General features: G+C 41.8%; 1 protein-coding gene across 5 annotated transcripts in view; it reads left to right on the top strand.

Moving 5' to 3' along the window:
• Nucleotides 1-15854, top strand: part of LOC126458311 (hydroxyacylglutathione hydrolase, mitochondrial) — a 111333-nt gene that overhangs the window by 63812 nt on the left and 31667 nt on the right. The window lies entirely within an intron of this gene.

The following is a 15854-nucleotide window of genomic DNA, read 5'->3' as shown; positions in this document are numbered from 1 at the left end:
TTCAAACATAGAAAACAAAAATTTAGTTGAGAATTAATTCTTTTATTTTAGTCATAGTATTTGTTGCAATGATTGTGTGTGACAAGTTAAAACTGTGTGCCAGACCAGGTTTCAAAGGTGGATGCTGCCTTGCCCTGACAGGTGAGTTAGGAGTTGATGAGAATGCAGTGATCAGAAAATTGGCTTGGAATGAGTTAATATTTGTAATTTAGGTTTAAATTAGACAATTCAGTGAACAGTGAAAGTGTTGTCTTCCCCAGCTCACAGTTAATAACAGAAACTGCAGTAGCTTTCTAATGAATCCTTTCACAAGCTAAGCTACAGTAAAAAAAAAAAAAGACATGAATGAATGTGGGAGGGAGAGGCAGCAAGTGCACAGGGTAGGAATGTGACATAAGAGCACTGTAACCATTGAGTTTGTGCAGCCCATGATAACATGGAGGAGTGGATTGGGAGGGTGCGACAGGACAGAGGAAGGAGGGTCTGATAGGTAGAAGGTGTGGGTGCAGTTGGTTAGTGGAAGATGGGGCAGGAGGATTATGAGAACAAAGGATGTGTTGAAAGGATAACTCCCAAGGATAACATGACCATGTTGTCTTGCAATTTGATTTTCCACAGGGACAGATGTCTGTGGCAAAAGGTTGGAAGTGGCATAGGAATGAACCAGGATGCTGTGTAGGTTGAATTAGCAGTGAAATATCACTTTAGGAGGGGTGGGAAGTATTGGGGGTAGGATGGCCCTCATTTCCATGCACAGTGATAGACGATAGAAGTCCTGGAGAAGGACATGGTTATGGTTCAGTAGCTCCAGTCGGGAATGATATTGGGTATTGAGGAGAGCGCTCCTGTGCAGCTGGTAGTTGGGGGTGGTGTGAATTTTGTGGAGTGGCCTCATAGACAGGATAAACACAAAATGTGGAACAGTTATGCACCTACCTAGTGTGATAATTGAATGACTGTCATATTGTATGTGCGAAGACTTTCACAGCTGTTGTCAATAATAATAAAATGTGATTAGTGAAATGACTGAATTATCAAATACAAACATTTTATTGAATTGCATGAAGTGATTGATTTCAGAAGCATTCATTGCTACCATAAACTTTTCTTTGCATCAGTCTACAGCGGCTTTTGTATTTGGTTAAACAAGTATTTATATTTTTCTTGGTAATTACAGTATACCACATTTATCAACGAGACAGACAGACAGACACACACAGAGAGAGAGAGAGAGAGAGAGAGAGAGAGAGAGAGAGAGAGAGAGAGAGAGAGAGAGAGTCCTTGAGAAATTGTTACTTTGAATGTACTCTGTCTGATAAAAATACTTTGTGAAGCATCCACCTAAAAGAGTTAATATTACAACTATTCTAATCTTATGCGACTTATTGATTATCTACGTTTTGGTAACATGAGGAGAAATAAACACTTCACTTCACTTTTTTGTGTAGTTTATAAGTGAGCAGTCTGTGTTACTACTGTTTTTAACCACCACCACCATTTCTTATCTTCGTCATCATCATCATCATCATCGTCATCATCATCTGTAAGCCTGCTATCGTTTCTTCCTTCCTGTCCCCCCTCCTCTATCATGTCATCTTGTGAACCATCCTTAGGATTGAATATGCAACACTTTGTGGATCCTTTCATTATAAATTCAGTTGATATTTTGTCTCAGACAGTAAGGGCCCAGTGGCCCAAATGTGGATTGAGGTCATGTTCTCCTTGAAGAAACCACTTTGTGTAAATCTGTCCCAGGCAAGCCTTAAAAGGTCTGTTTATTTCATTACTTACTTGGAAGTTGTGAAGTTCTGCAACCAGGAATTATTACCAGGTCTGTGTTGTTCTTTGATATCAGATCCTTAACTTCCCGGCTGTGTTGCCCGAAATAATCCAGCACCAACATTTTCTTTGTGTTGAGCAAATAGCATGTTATTCCATTCCAAACAGACTTCATCCATCGTAACTTTGGTCATATGGCATCAATACCTTTTTTTGGCATTTGGAGATAGGCCCTGCAGGCAGTTTTTCTTTCAGTATGGTTTTCCAGCTGAGAGCCACATATGGTACGATCTTTCTTCCAATCTGCTAGCAGCCTTAGCATTACTGTTACTCTGGCCTTTACATGGCCAGAAATTCTTGTAGGAACACGTATAACACCCTTCACATTCACATTAACAGTAACATTTAACAGCATATCAAAATAAACAGATTTCTTATTGGCATTGTCCATATGGCCCTGCAAATGGCCATGCCATTTTCATAGCCTGATGATATGATGCTGCTAGAAAATTCCTTTTCAAGTCAGTGCTTTCATTCAAATAATTTCTTGAATAATTGGGAACCCCTAATTGTGTTTCTTGTGCCTGTACTGAGATCCAGCTGCTTCAATTCATGATACATTCCCTGGTTTGGTCCCCTGAAAGTTTGACTTGTAGAAAGAGTGCTCATTAATTTCCTCTTCATCTGACACCACCTATGAACATTTACTTCAGTGACATCAAATTTCCTTCCAGTTTTACAGTTTTTTATGGTCTCTGTTTCTTGAATAACCATTAACATACTATTAGCATCATATTGTGTGTGTGAACCACTTACAAATCATGAACTCATAGATCCACTTTTCTCACAGTCATAGTTGTGATTTCCATTTGTTATCGATTGCTACAATTTACAGTTCTTACAGTGCTGACAGTATAAGCGAACTAGGTGACAACAATACATTGTCCTTCCCGGCCCCCTGCAGATGGATCGGTTGGAAATGGTACCGCTTGGGATTAGCACTTTTGAGACGGAGCGAGAGCCTCACTGGGGCACTGCTCATAGCCAGTGCCTGAGTCAGTCTCAGGTGCCACCTCAAAAGTGTTAACACTGTTTACAACCACCTCCCAGGGGGCTCATCACACTTTTGTGAGTTTGTGCTTGGCTACCACCAGTCCCCAGGCTTTGCAGCACCTCTTCCCTTTCCATGCTGCATGTCTCTCCTCCTCCTATGTCTGGTATATTTCTGGCAATGTGTTCTGAAGTTTCAGTAGTCTGGCATCAGAACAGTCCCTCATCTGTTTCTTCTTATTTCTTTATTTCTTCACTCTCCTTCTCCTACCTTTCCTCCACTCGGCATTTGAAGTTTCTCTTTGTTTCTTCTTCCTCCCTGTGCACTCCTAAAGACTGGCCCATGCATAATATAATAGGTGACTGGGTAATGCATAATTCCCAGCCCCGGGTCGACAAGTAGGTTTCGCATGTACCCCCTGATACCAGCCACGCCTAGGAATGGGTGGTTACCTGAGCTGTTACCTTTCCAAAATGCCAGTTGGTGAGTTCAGAAGGTGTGACCTGAGATGTCAACTATCACCTAATGAGGCTGAGCCCCCTCTGAGAGAGAGGGGAGGGAGGAGACAGGTGGATACTTTAAAAAAGTTTGTATTTTTATTAGTCACAGCACACCATCGGAGACGCTGGAAATCCTGGGGATATTTTTGTGCAGTGAGTCAGTCACCATCTTAGTCTATGTCCACTACACGTAAATGGAATGAGGCTAAAGATTCAAAGACTCTCCCAGCTGCACTTTAGTTCCTCCTGGTATCATATACCAAAGGAGGACAGTCCTTTGCTATGGTTAATCTGTTTATTATTCAGAAAGGCGTTGATCCAGTTATAGGCCCTGTAAAATCCTGCTCTTGTTTACATAATGGGTCTTTGCTTCTGGAGACCAATTGTGGTTTTCAAGTGTAACAACTGCTTCGCTCCTCCACAGCTATCCTCTTCATGTTTAGGCCCATCAGATGCTGAATTCTTCGTGTGGTGTTATGTACATTTGACTGCTTGATGGTCTGGCAGAGGGAGAAATTACAAACGTAACTGTCTGATCGGGATGTCACTGCAGTTCACTGGGTAATGAAAAAGGTTGCTGCTACCTTAGTGCCTAAATGCACTCTTTTTGTCACGTTTGATTAAGTAGCGTTTCCATCGAAGATTAAAGCGGGCTATGAAATCGTCATGGTCTAAACATATATCCCATACCCAAGGTGTTGCCACCAGTGTCAGCGTTACAACCACACTCGCATGTCCTTTCAAAACACAGCCAAATGTGTTACTTGTGGTGGAGATGCTCTCGAGGAGATTGTCTGCCTTCTCCTACCTGCAGTGTCAGTTGTGATGGTGACCATGCTGCCTCATCCCGCAAATCTCCCATGTACCCTGATGAGTGGGCCATCCTGCAATACCTTACCTTGTCACTCACAACTTGTCGGCTAGTTGAAAGCCCTACATTTTACCATCTGGTACTTACAGTACCATTCTCACCATACCTCGCTCCACAAAGCACATTACGATGCAGGCTTGTGACGTCCAGCTCAGTACTACAGTTGTAAAATCACCCAGTAGCACAATAGGATCCCCGTCTCCTTCTACAGCTGTGCAGCAAGCCACTAAATCTTCATCCCCTGCGGCAAAATCAACTGCTTCACAACCAGCAGGGCAGAAAAGACAAAAGGAATACTCCCACGGAGACTTTATGCTTTTTGTCCCCCTCCAGCCAAAAGACATCTGAGTCTTTATCTGACAACCGCAAAGCATCTAGGAAATCACACAGGCAAATGGTCTTCTCCTTCCCCGACTCGGATATCCTCTTCAGTGGTATCGCCACTTGATACCCTCACCCGTTCAACCTCCATTTGGCTGGTGCGCACCACCTACCATTTTTCTGCCCTGTAATCTGCAAGCCAACCCAAGGAGATTGCCACTGCCTCTGTAGATCTTACGGAACAGGATCGTCCAGTCTCTGGGCCCTGTAGTAGTGAATCTTCGAAGCCTGGCACTCTGCAGCTGTCTAGATGATTACCCTTCATTTGTTCCCTAGTCCGCATTTCCTGTTATGAATCTTCTCCAATGAAATGTTTGTGGCATTAGATCCAACAAGCAGGAATCGCAGCTGCTCTTGGAATTCCAGTATCCACTTTTTTCTGCTTCCAAGAAACAAAATTGCATCCTCGTGATCACTTAGACATGTGGCATTTCCTTTCAGTCTGAATTGACCTTACCTCAGAGGATGGCATTCCATCTCATGGGGGGGGGGGGAGTCATGCTATTCATCAAGAATGACATTCATAGCAAAACCGTCTCACTAAACACTCGGCTGCAAGCTTTTGCAGTCCATGTTATCCTTCCTCACATCACTTTTTCTCATTGCAATGTCTCTATCCCTCTGTCCGTTGGTGTCACTAGGGCAGACTTCCTCCAGCTTATTGCTCAATCCCTCACCCGTTTTCTCCTGCTCGGTGACTTTAAAGTGCACCATCCCCTTTGGGGCTCCTCTACAACCTGTCAGAGAGGAGGGCTCTTGACTGACCTTCTCAATCAACTCAGCCTTGTCTGTCTTGACACTGGAGCACCCACATTCGTTTTAGACTCCATGCACATTTATTCCCATCTGGACCGCTCATTCTCCACTGCCCACCTTGCCCGTTGTCTCAAGTGGTCCGTCATCTCAGATATATACTCAAGCGACCATTTCCCATGCACTATTAGTTTGCTGACTCCTACTCCACCTATGTATAAACCGACTTGGCGGCTTTTTAAGGCCAACTGGAGGTTTTACTCTTCCCTGGTGACCTTCTGCAAACATCATTTCCTCAGTTGTGATGACCAGATAGAGTACTTTATTTTTACTGCCGCAGAACATTCCATATTTTGCAGTTCATCTGTACCTTGCTGTATTCCGGTCCCCTGCCACATGCCACAATGCAGTTTGCACCCAGAGGTGTGCTGCTCTCTGCGATTTTAATGATCATCCTATAATGGTGAGCTATATTTGTTATAAACATTTGCATACACAGTGTCATCGTATTCTTCATAATAGCAAAAAAGCTAGCTGGATTTCATTTACTCATTCTTTTGACAGTCTCACTCCCTCTTCCACTGTGTGGTTTCCAGCCTGACAGTAGCAGATAATGTCATTTTGCACCCTATTGCTATCTCCAACACCTTAGGATGGTATTTTGTGGAGATTTCAAGCTCCACCTACTATCAGTCCTCCTTTCTTCCTCAGAAACGAGTGGAGGAGGCTTGGGTGATACTCTTCTCCTCTCACAATTGTGAATGTTACAATGTCGCCTTTACTATTTATTTATTTATTTAATCGTGTCTGAGCTACATCTGTAATTAATTAATACGCTATATATACTAGATTACAAATACAAGTAAATGATAGTTATTCATTCATATATACATTCATGATCTTCACATATTGTAAGTCGTCATTATTGTCTAAAGCAAGGCTCATATCTCTCTCCAGTGTTCGGCACACTTCACTGCAGCGTCGTTGGCCAACCACAGGTCTTGGAAAGTGCATGGGGCCAGCAAAGATGGACAGGTCAGCAGGTGTGTCATGGTTTGTTTTCCTCCACATTGGCAGGGCTCTTCTTCGGCGTATCCCCACTTGATCAGGTTATCCTGTGATATTCCCATTTGACATCTAAGTCTATTTAGGCTCTTCCAGACTCTCCATTCCAATTGTGATCCAGCAGGAAGTTTTTCTTTAATGTTCCAACTTTTCAGACTGCCTTTATCCAATTTCTGTTTCCACATTGATTCTCTAGTTGTAGACTGACTTTCGGTTAGTGGACGTTCAACTTTTATGAAGTCTTTCCTAGATTTAAGTCTTGCCTCCGCTGGCTGATGTGCGTACAGGGGATGTCTTCTATCTTCGCACTGCCTGCTTCGTTCGGCCATCGCCAACGTTTGCCGTCTGATCTGTGTGTGTGGGGGGGGGGCGGCTATTTCAGAACACATATCAAAGAGATCACGGTTTGTAGGTTTCAGGCATCCCGTGATTAATCGACATGAGGCATTCAGTGCTGCGTCTAGCTTCTGAGCATGTGTCGATCTACTCCAGACGGGGCATGCATATTCAGCTGGAGCAAAGCACAATGCCAGGGATGATGCACGTAGAATTTCAGGGTTTGCTCCCTAGTGTGAGTTGGTAAGTTTACGGATTATGCCATTCCGTGTGTTGACTTTCGCTCTAGTTTTCTCTACGTGTTTCTTGTAAGACAATTGTTCGATCTAACGTGACTCCAAGATAAACTGGGTTTGGGCAGTGTTGAAGTTTAACTGAGTTCCATTCCAATTGTAATTCCCTGTTTGCTTCCTTGTTGTTTAGTTGAAATAAACAAGTCTGCGTCTTTGCTGGATTAAGTCGAGGCTGGTTCCCGTTGTAATATTCAGTTAGTTCTTCTAAGGCATCTGTTAGGTTTCTCTCAATCTGTTTGATTAATCTAGATTGGCATGCAATGGCTACATCATCAGCATAGATAAAGCTTCTTGTCGTCGGTCCAACTGGTTGGTCATTTGTATACAGATTAAAAAGTAGGGGGGACAAAACACTACCTTGTGGGAGGCCGTTCTTCTGGTTCCTCCAGCGACTTCTTTGTTCTTGAAATTCCACATAGTATCTTCTGTTGGAGATCAGTGATCTCACAACTTCAGTAAGGTGGTAGTTTCCCGTCATTTTGAAAATTTTTCCCAGGAGGATTTTGTGGTTTATCGTGTCGTAAGCTGCTGATAAGTCGACAAACACCACGCCAGTTTTTTCTCCCTTCTCAAAACCGTCCTCTATGTATTGTGTTAGGCAGAGGACCTGGCCAGTGCAAGATTTACCTGGTCTGAATCCTGCTTGTTGTGGAATGATTTGCCTTTCTAGTTGTGGTGCTATTTTATTCAAGATAAGATGTTCATATAGCTTGAAAGGGCAGCACAGCAGTGATATTGGATGATAATTCTTAGTATCATCTCTTGGTTTACCTGGCTTTGGGATAGCTACTACCTTGGCCTTCAACCATAGCTTAGGTATCGTCTTGTTTGACCAGCAGAGATTATAGAGTTCTAAAAGCCATTCCTTAGCTATGGGCCCTAGGTTCTGTATAAATTCATTAATGACGTCGTCGGGACCCGCGGCCTTCCTGGGTTTCAAGGAACTGATAGCAGCTTCCAGTTCTATTGAGGTGAAGTATGGCTCAGGTGGTATTTCAGTCACTTGTGGCCTCTTATATGAGGTGGCAGTCTTACTGTTCCTGGTTGGTTTACCATTCAAAAGGAGCTGATGTGCGATTTGGTTAGCTGTTACGGAAACCTGATCCTTGGGGGGCTGCCGGGTCGCTGGACAATCACTTTATGAGGTTCCAAGCTCTTCTGCTACTGTGCTTCATGTCAAGACTCTCCAACGTATGTTTCCAGGACTCTTGTCTGTCTTTGCTTATAGTTTCAATTAGCTGATCCCCAAGTTTTATGGTTTCTTCACTGAAAGGGTCCATGCGGTACTGCTCCAGGTATTCGTTATATATTTGTTTCATGTCGTTGGAAACTCCAGGAATGTAGAGTGTTCTGCAGCCTCTAGGTATGCTGAGTCTTGCTGATCTTTTAACAGCTTGGACGAACTTTTCGTAGTTTTCAGTGTTTGATGGTAAATTTACGATTTCCATGTCTAAGGTGTCCGCAAATTTTTTCCAGTTGGCCCTTTTGAAGTTAAAACGTCTTTTAAAGGGTACTTTTTGTGGCAGTATTACTGGTCTAAACTTTAGCATGATTGGTCTGTGTTGGGTCTTTGGGATAGGATTGAGAACGAATTTGTTGCATGACCCGGACAAGGTTTTGAAAACAAATATGAGGTCTGGGTTATACCCTCCCTTCCATCTTGCATTGTTGAATGACGCAGGCTGTTTCTGATCATGGATGAGATTCAGCGCATGTTCTTCTGCCCAGTTTTCCAGTAGTTCTCCATTCTCATTTGTGTCTTGATAGCCCCACACTCTATTGTGACAGTTAAAGTCTCCCATTATTAGCTGTGGGTGACAGACACGTTGGCTGAAAGCAAACCTTTCCCGTGGCGGTTTATGTATTGATGACACCATAATGCTTCCGATAGTAACAGAAATGATTTCCGTGTTGTTAACAGTGTAAACTTGAATGTTGGATACTTTGATTCCAGGCCGAATAAACAGAGCACTTCCATATTGGTCGTGAGAGCACTCCTTCCTTTACTATGAGGGAGCTAGATCATGCTCTCACTTTATCCCGATCTTCAGATGTTGCGGCAAGCACTTTCTCCTTCATGCATACAATTGCATTTGGGCAGATTGCACACTACCCAGGTGCTGGCGTGAAGCCACTGTCATACCCATACCTAAGCACAGTAATGATTAACACCTTCCTTCTAGCTACCACCTCATTTCTCTCACCAGCTGTGTTGCAAGGTGATGGAAAGTATGCTTCTTGGGATGGCTGGTATGGTGGCTCGAGTTATGTGATCAACTAACCATTGTGCGATGTGGATTTCGAGTGCACTGCTCTACAGTTGACCAACTTGTCACTTTGTCAACCCATGTCATGAATAGTTTGCTGTGGAAATAGCAGACTGTGACCATGGTTTTTTGATTTGGAGAAAGCCTACAATACCTGCTGGAGGACTGGTACCCTCCATACTCTATACATGTTAGGCTTCTGAGGTTGCCTGCCTCATTTTCTGCAGGAGTTTTTAAAAGTCAGAGTTTTTATGGTACGCGTCGGTTGGTCCTTGTCAGACACCTTTATCCAGGAGAATGAGCTGCCTCAAGACCCTGTCCTGAGTACAATCCTTTTCGCTGTAGCCATATTATGGCCTGTCGCCTGCCAGGCATCTCCAGCTCCCTTTTTGTCAATGACTTTGTGATCTATTGCAGATCTCCATAGATTTGTCTCCTTGAGCAACATCTTCAGTGGTGTCTTAATCATCTTTACTCGTGGTACATCGACAGTGGCTTTTGCTTTTCCGCTGACAAAACCGTTTGTATGAATTTCTGCCGACATAGTGGGTTACTTCCATCATCTTTTCATCTTGGGCCTATTGCTGTTCCATTCCTGAAACTATTAAATTCCTGTGGCTTATGCTTGATAAAAAACTTCCTTGGTCCTCCCACATCTTACATGCCCGCTTGCTCTACCCAATGTCCTGACCACACTCCTCCATTTGTACTGATACCTTGTCCACTTAAAACTAGACTAAGGGTGTTTTGTTTGTTCATCTGCATGTCCGTCCATTTTACAGCATCTTAATACAATCCACTATCATGGAATCCGTATGGCCTCTGGCGCCTTTTACATTAGCCTGGTTGAGAGCCTCTATGCAGAAGCTGCCAAACTGTCGCTTTCATACTGACTTCATGTTCTCCTCAGTGGATATGCGTGCCATTGCCTGCCACACCTGGCTACCCATCCCATGCCTCCTTTTTTGATGACTCATGTCACCGCCAGTATTGAACATGCTCTTCTTATCTGTTACCTCCTGGAGTTCACTTTTGGCTTCTGCTCCGGCACCTTAACTTCACAATACCTGCCATGTTCCTGATGGGTTTGAACCCTCACCGCCTCGGCTTCTTGCGGCACCCCATCTTGGAGTTCGTTTGCTTCCTAAGGAAACTACTCCCGATTCGATCTATCACTGTACGTTTCTTGACCTTCACACGCAATGTAACAGTAGCACCTTTGTGTACACTGATGGCTCTAAGACAGACATTTTTGGTATCCGCTTCCAGGACGCTGCTCACTATCTACAGCAGAGCTCTTCATCCTCTATCAGGCACTCAGTACACCCGGTGACACACGGTTTTTAATTGTGTCATATGCTCTGATTATCACAGTGCCCTTCGGAGACTGTATGTGCTGTATGCAGTCTCTCCCTTAGTGCAACAGTTCCAAGTAAGCTTCCACTTGTTCGCTATTGAGGGAGCCACTGTGATGTTCATGTAGGTTCCTGGTCATGTCAGTCTGACAGGAAATGAGGATGCTGACACTGCTGCCAATGCTGCAGTCCTCCTGTCTTAGCCCGCTATCTCTTCTATTTCTTCAGATGATATCAGTGTTGCCATCTGTTGGCAGGTGGTGTCACTTTGGCATCATCACTGGTCATGGGAACAAGCTCCATGTAATTAAACCCCTCCCTGCAGCTTGGCCTACCTCCTCTCAGCCCTCTTGCCACAAGCAGATCATTTTAGCTAGGTTTCATATTGGGCACTGTCTTTTTAGCCATCACCATTTGTTAAGCTTATTGTCACCATTTGTTGAGCTTATTGTCGTTGACCTTTGACAGTTCATCATTTCCTGACCAAATGCCCTTTTTTTAACCAGCTACGTTCTATCGTTTTAGGAAACGACATATGGTCTGTCAACAGTGCTTTTCTTTTTATCCATCGTAGCAACATGGTGAAAGACATTTAATCTTTGGTTCGGGACCTCTACTGCCTCTACAACATATTTTGTGGACCTTCCTCCAAGAGGAAGTCCTGGTTCTTAGCTATCTTTCCTCGCACCAATTGGACTGAATGTGTAGTCGCTTTAACTTCTTTTTCATATTAGTGTTCTAATATGAGCACTTACGACCTCAGTTGCTTTTGCACCGTCCCCCCATTCCCGCTAAAAAAAAGGTTGCCAATTTCAAAAATCAATAGTGCTGTAGATCAACAGCCAAATTAGTACCATTGTTGACACTAATGTTCCATTTGTAGTGACATGTTTAATTTTTCAATTGCAGAAACACATTCTGTTACTGAGTATTCGTTCAATTTTAAAGTCACTTCAGTTCCATCTAAAAGTGGATTTAGGTGAATTGCAGTTCAAACAGGATAGATGTCTGAATGCTGCATGGTCTGACAACACTGTAGCCTGATGTAGTTTCTGGAGGAAGTCTCAACTTCTATTAGAGCTGTTGTGTGCCTTCTACGCTTGTGGTCTAGCAGTAAACTGTGTGTCATCTGAATGCAACGTCTGTGTAGCGATTCCACAGCTGCAACATAATTCACTTTCTGACACACCAAACAGTAACTGTACTGTCCAGTAACATGAGCCAGAGCTCTGTGGGACCATTTATCTGCAAACCAGCAGCACTGCCCTCCCTCACCCTTTGTCAAAAGCATCAGCTACTGCTCATTGCTCTGGGCAGTATAAAATGTTCTACTGTTGTTGAGCATTGCTCCACAGAAAATCTACAGTTGGCATTTCATTCTTGATACCAACAGAGACAGATGACCTGTTTTAATATTATTGGTGTTGTACTACACAAATATGCAAGACATGAGTATGACTTAAAATTAATTATATAGCTTGCAATCCAATCAGAATACCTCACTAAATTCTTTAATGTTATTATTAATGCTTCTATCTCATTCCTTTTCGTTTTAGAAGTGATTCTTACTGCAATTTTTTCATTGCAAATTTGTAGTTTTTGTAAAGCCACTGTTAGTAACTGGTGTAGTGTATTTTATGTCATTGGTTTATTCCTTACAGTGACTATACAGTAGACATTATGAATACATTGCAGCATGCTCTGCTCTATAGCAACCCAGACATGCTGCACATTTTGAAGGTCATGTATGACTTCATGGTGGACTTAATACTGATTGAAAGTTATATTTAAAGTATTCAGTTACATTCAAACCAACAAAATTTCCTATTTTGTTAAGCTACCTAATATAGCTAATGCCAGTGTCAGCAAATTTCTGTATGAATGCCTAATTACTATTTCAGAGTTCTAACACAGAGTAACTATGTTAATCATAATCAGTATGCACACTTCTTAACTATTTCCTTGTTATATGAATCCTACGTGACAAACAAAACTCAAATTCATTTAGTTGACAGTTGATTCAAAGGTCTTCAGAGACATTTGTATATTGATACAGCTTGGTTTTCATAAAGCAGACAGCTATAATCATCAATACAGCTTACCAAGTCGAGCTTTTGAGAAGACTTAATGTGTACCGCCTTTCTTCAGGAGTAGTTAAACAATTTGTTCTAGCAATTTGGAGCTCCTTCAAATAAAATGGAAATGAAGGACCTTGAGAGCACTTGTATACACCACAATTAGAACTGACAACTCTCAGCGCACTTACATCGCAAGACATCTGCAAAAGCACTGAACTAACAAGCCGCTGCTGGGAGCAGGTATCTTTCATTTCAATATTGGACACAGTGCCTTATAATGCAACATTGCAGATAAGAAAAGTTGTTACTCATGTGAAGTATGGCATTCCTGGAGTTCAAAAATTAAATTTTCTCTCTTGGTTTCCCATCTTATGTGAGAAGTATGCAGCATATGTCATCAAAATGGAAGAGGAATGTGAATTTAGTGAAGTAAAGTACACACACGAAAGTAAATGCACTATAAGTCTGCCAAATATTTGCAACAATGTTGCCAATTCTTAGCTGTTCTAGGGGCAGATATGTAGTCAAATGCCTATCGTGTTCACTTATATGGACTGTGAGGGGAGGCACAAGCTCATTTGGTTTTTATGCAGTGTTATCTCCTGCTTCTCTTCAACATTGCCTTTCAGACTATCTGAATTTAAGGCATTCACTTAGATTTAATCTAGGATTCCTCTTTTATTAAGAAAGCTTTCCAACATTGACAGTATTTGAATTTTGCTGTCAGCCTGAAATCTTCCCTTAGATTAACACCACTGAGGAACGGAGCAGGCTGTGGACAGCAGTGAGGACATTGTCCATGAAGTTCTTCATTTTGCTAGTGTGCTTGAGGCTTGGCAGTATTTTGGCTGACGATATTGGGTGCCTTGCAATCTTTCACTCACTTTTGGGACTGGCGCTGAGTGATCCTGCTCAATTCCTGTAATATTCTCTTCCTTTACTGAATACAGTACTCTGAATAGTCATCACATTTATGTGACATCAATGTTGTAAGTGTAATTTTTTTTTACCCCAGGTGGTCATTCCGTGCTTACATTTCAATTAGCTTTGTATGTCATGTTGTGAAATGTCTGCATTAACTACCACCAGAGCAATGACAGAGTGCTAAACAATTTAGTGTCATGTTCATTCCATGGCACCATGCCCTCGTGATCTGAGGCAAGGGTAGTTGCCAGTTGATCTTGTTGGACTACAAATATGAATCATATCAGTTTTTTCTTTTTTACTCTGCTAATAGCTGGAATGGAATTTAGTAACAAAATGCTTTAAAAAAAAAAAAAATTTGCCTTGTGCCAGCCTGTTACTACTTATTTTTAATTGTCAGCCTTCTTCTGTAATATTATAAATTTAATTTATTGTTAGTTTGTTAATATTACTATTATTATTGTGAATTGTTCACTCACAAGAGCTATCCAATCACTATGTGATACTGACGCACAAGACGAGCGTTTCTGGAGGAATAGAATGTAGGAAGTTTCTCCCCATAGAATATGCACATTTACCTTGGTGTATTGTTTTCAGGGCAATACGAAAAGCCCAATAAGAAAAGAGGTTCAACAGGAGGCTAGTGACGCAGGCAGAACTCTGCAACAATTTCTGTTCGTTCAATGCTGTGACAAAAGATAAATTCGCATCACAGTATACTTCTCAGTGGTTGAATATTTAGCATGGACACTACCACAGCAGCAGATAGCTGCAAATGTTTGACCATGACTGTAATTTACCATTGACTCAGCTGCTAGTTACAGTATTAAAACTGTAAGTGGCAGACTATTTTTGATGGGTTTGTTCTGCAGTTGTTTGAATGATTTATACAAATGGATAAATTAGGATTTCTTCTTGCTTTTGTTTATGTAGCTATGTAAACTAACATAGAAAGTCTAGATAATCAATTGCTTGTTTGACGTGTGACAAGATTTTGAATAGACACATGAAATTAGAGAGACAAGGTTTTTGATACCTTACTCTTTCATGGCTTATGGGGAAAGATTGATTTCCAACTACTTTTGGTCCAGTGAAGTAAGCTTTGTTGCAAACTGACAGTATAAGTGTTTTATTCATTTGCATTTTGGGGAAATTTTAGTTGTGATGGAAAGTTATATACCTCAATGTTTCACAAGCCGTATGCTGCATGAGTGAAAACTAAGATCTGTAGCTTCGCTATCCCTGTGCTGAAATTCTATAATACTGGTGTTAACATGCTGGAAGGCTTCAGAAATGAGGAATTCTAGATTAAATCTAAGTGAATGCCTTAAATACAGATAGCCTGAAAGGCAATGTTAGAAAGAATCAGGGGATAACACTGCATAAAAACCAAATGGACTTGTGCCTCCCCTCTGATAGACCATATAAGGTGAGCATGACAAGCATTTCACTACATATCTGCCTCTGGCACAGCTAAGAATTGGCAACATCACTACAAATATTTGGCAATCTTGTCAGAGTGCATTTATTTTGGTGTGTGGACCTGAATTATTCCGCTAAATTCACTTGGCGTTCCTCTAGGAATGACATACTTCACATAAGTAACATCTTTCATTATCTGCAACATTGTGCTATTAGGCACTGTGACCAATATTGCAATGAGAGAGACCTGCTCCCAGCAGCATCTTGTTAGCTCAGTGGATCCACATACATCTTGTGATGTATGTGCAGTGAAAGTTGTCAGTTCTAATTGTGGTGCATACCAGTGCTCTCAAGGTCCTTGTTTTCTGCTTTATTTAATGGAGCTGAAAATTGCTAGAAGAAATTGCTTAATTACATTCGAAGAAAACCTTTACACGTAAGTCTTCTGACAATCTTGACTCGGTGAGCTGTACTAATGGATATAGTTGCCTGCTTTATGAAAACCAAGCTGTATCAATATAAAAATGTCTCTGAAGAGCTTCGAATCAACTGTCAAATATATGAATTTGAGTTTTGTTTGTCACATAGTATCCATATGACGGGGGAATAGTAGTGAAATATGCATACTGGTTATGATTAATGTAGTTCCTCCATGTTAAAACTCTGAAATAGTAACTAGACCCCTACAGAAATTTTCTGACACTGGCACTAACAACTTCCTTCTACTTTGGGTAGCTTAAAAACTGGGTGATTTTGTTAGTTTAAATCGGTCTGAATAC

This window comes from Schistocerca serialis, chromosome 2, assembly GCF_023864345.2.
Source record: "Schistocerca serialis cubense isolate TAMUIC-IGC-003099 chromosome 2, iqSchSeri2.2, whole genome shotgun sequence".
Classification (NCBI taxonomy): domain Eukaryota; kingdom Metazoa; phylum Arthropoda; class Insecta; order Orthoptera; family Acrididae; genus Schistocerca; species Schistocerca serialis.
Note: the sequence above shows the minus strand (reverse complement) of the source record. Positions and strands in the feature narration are given on the sequence as shown.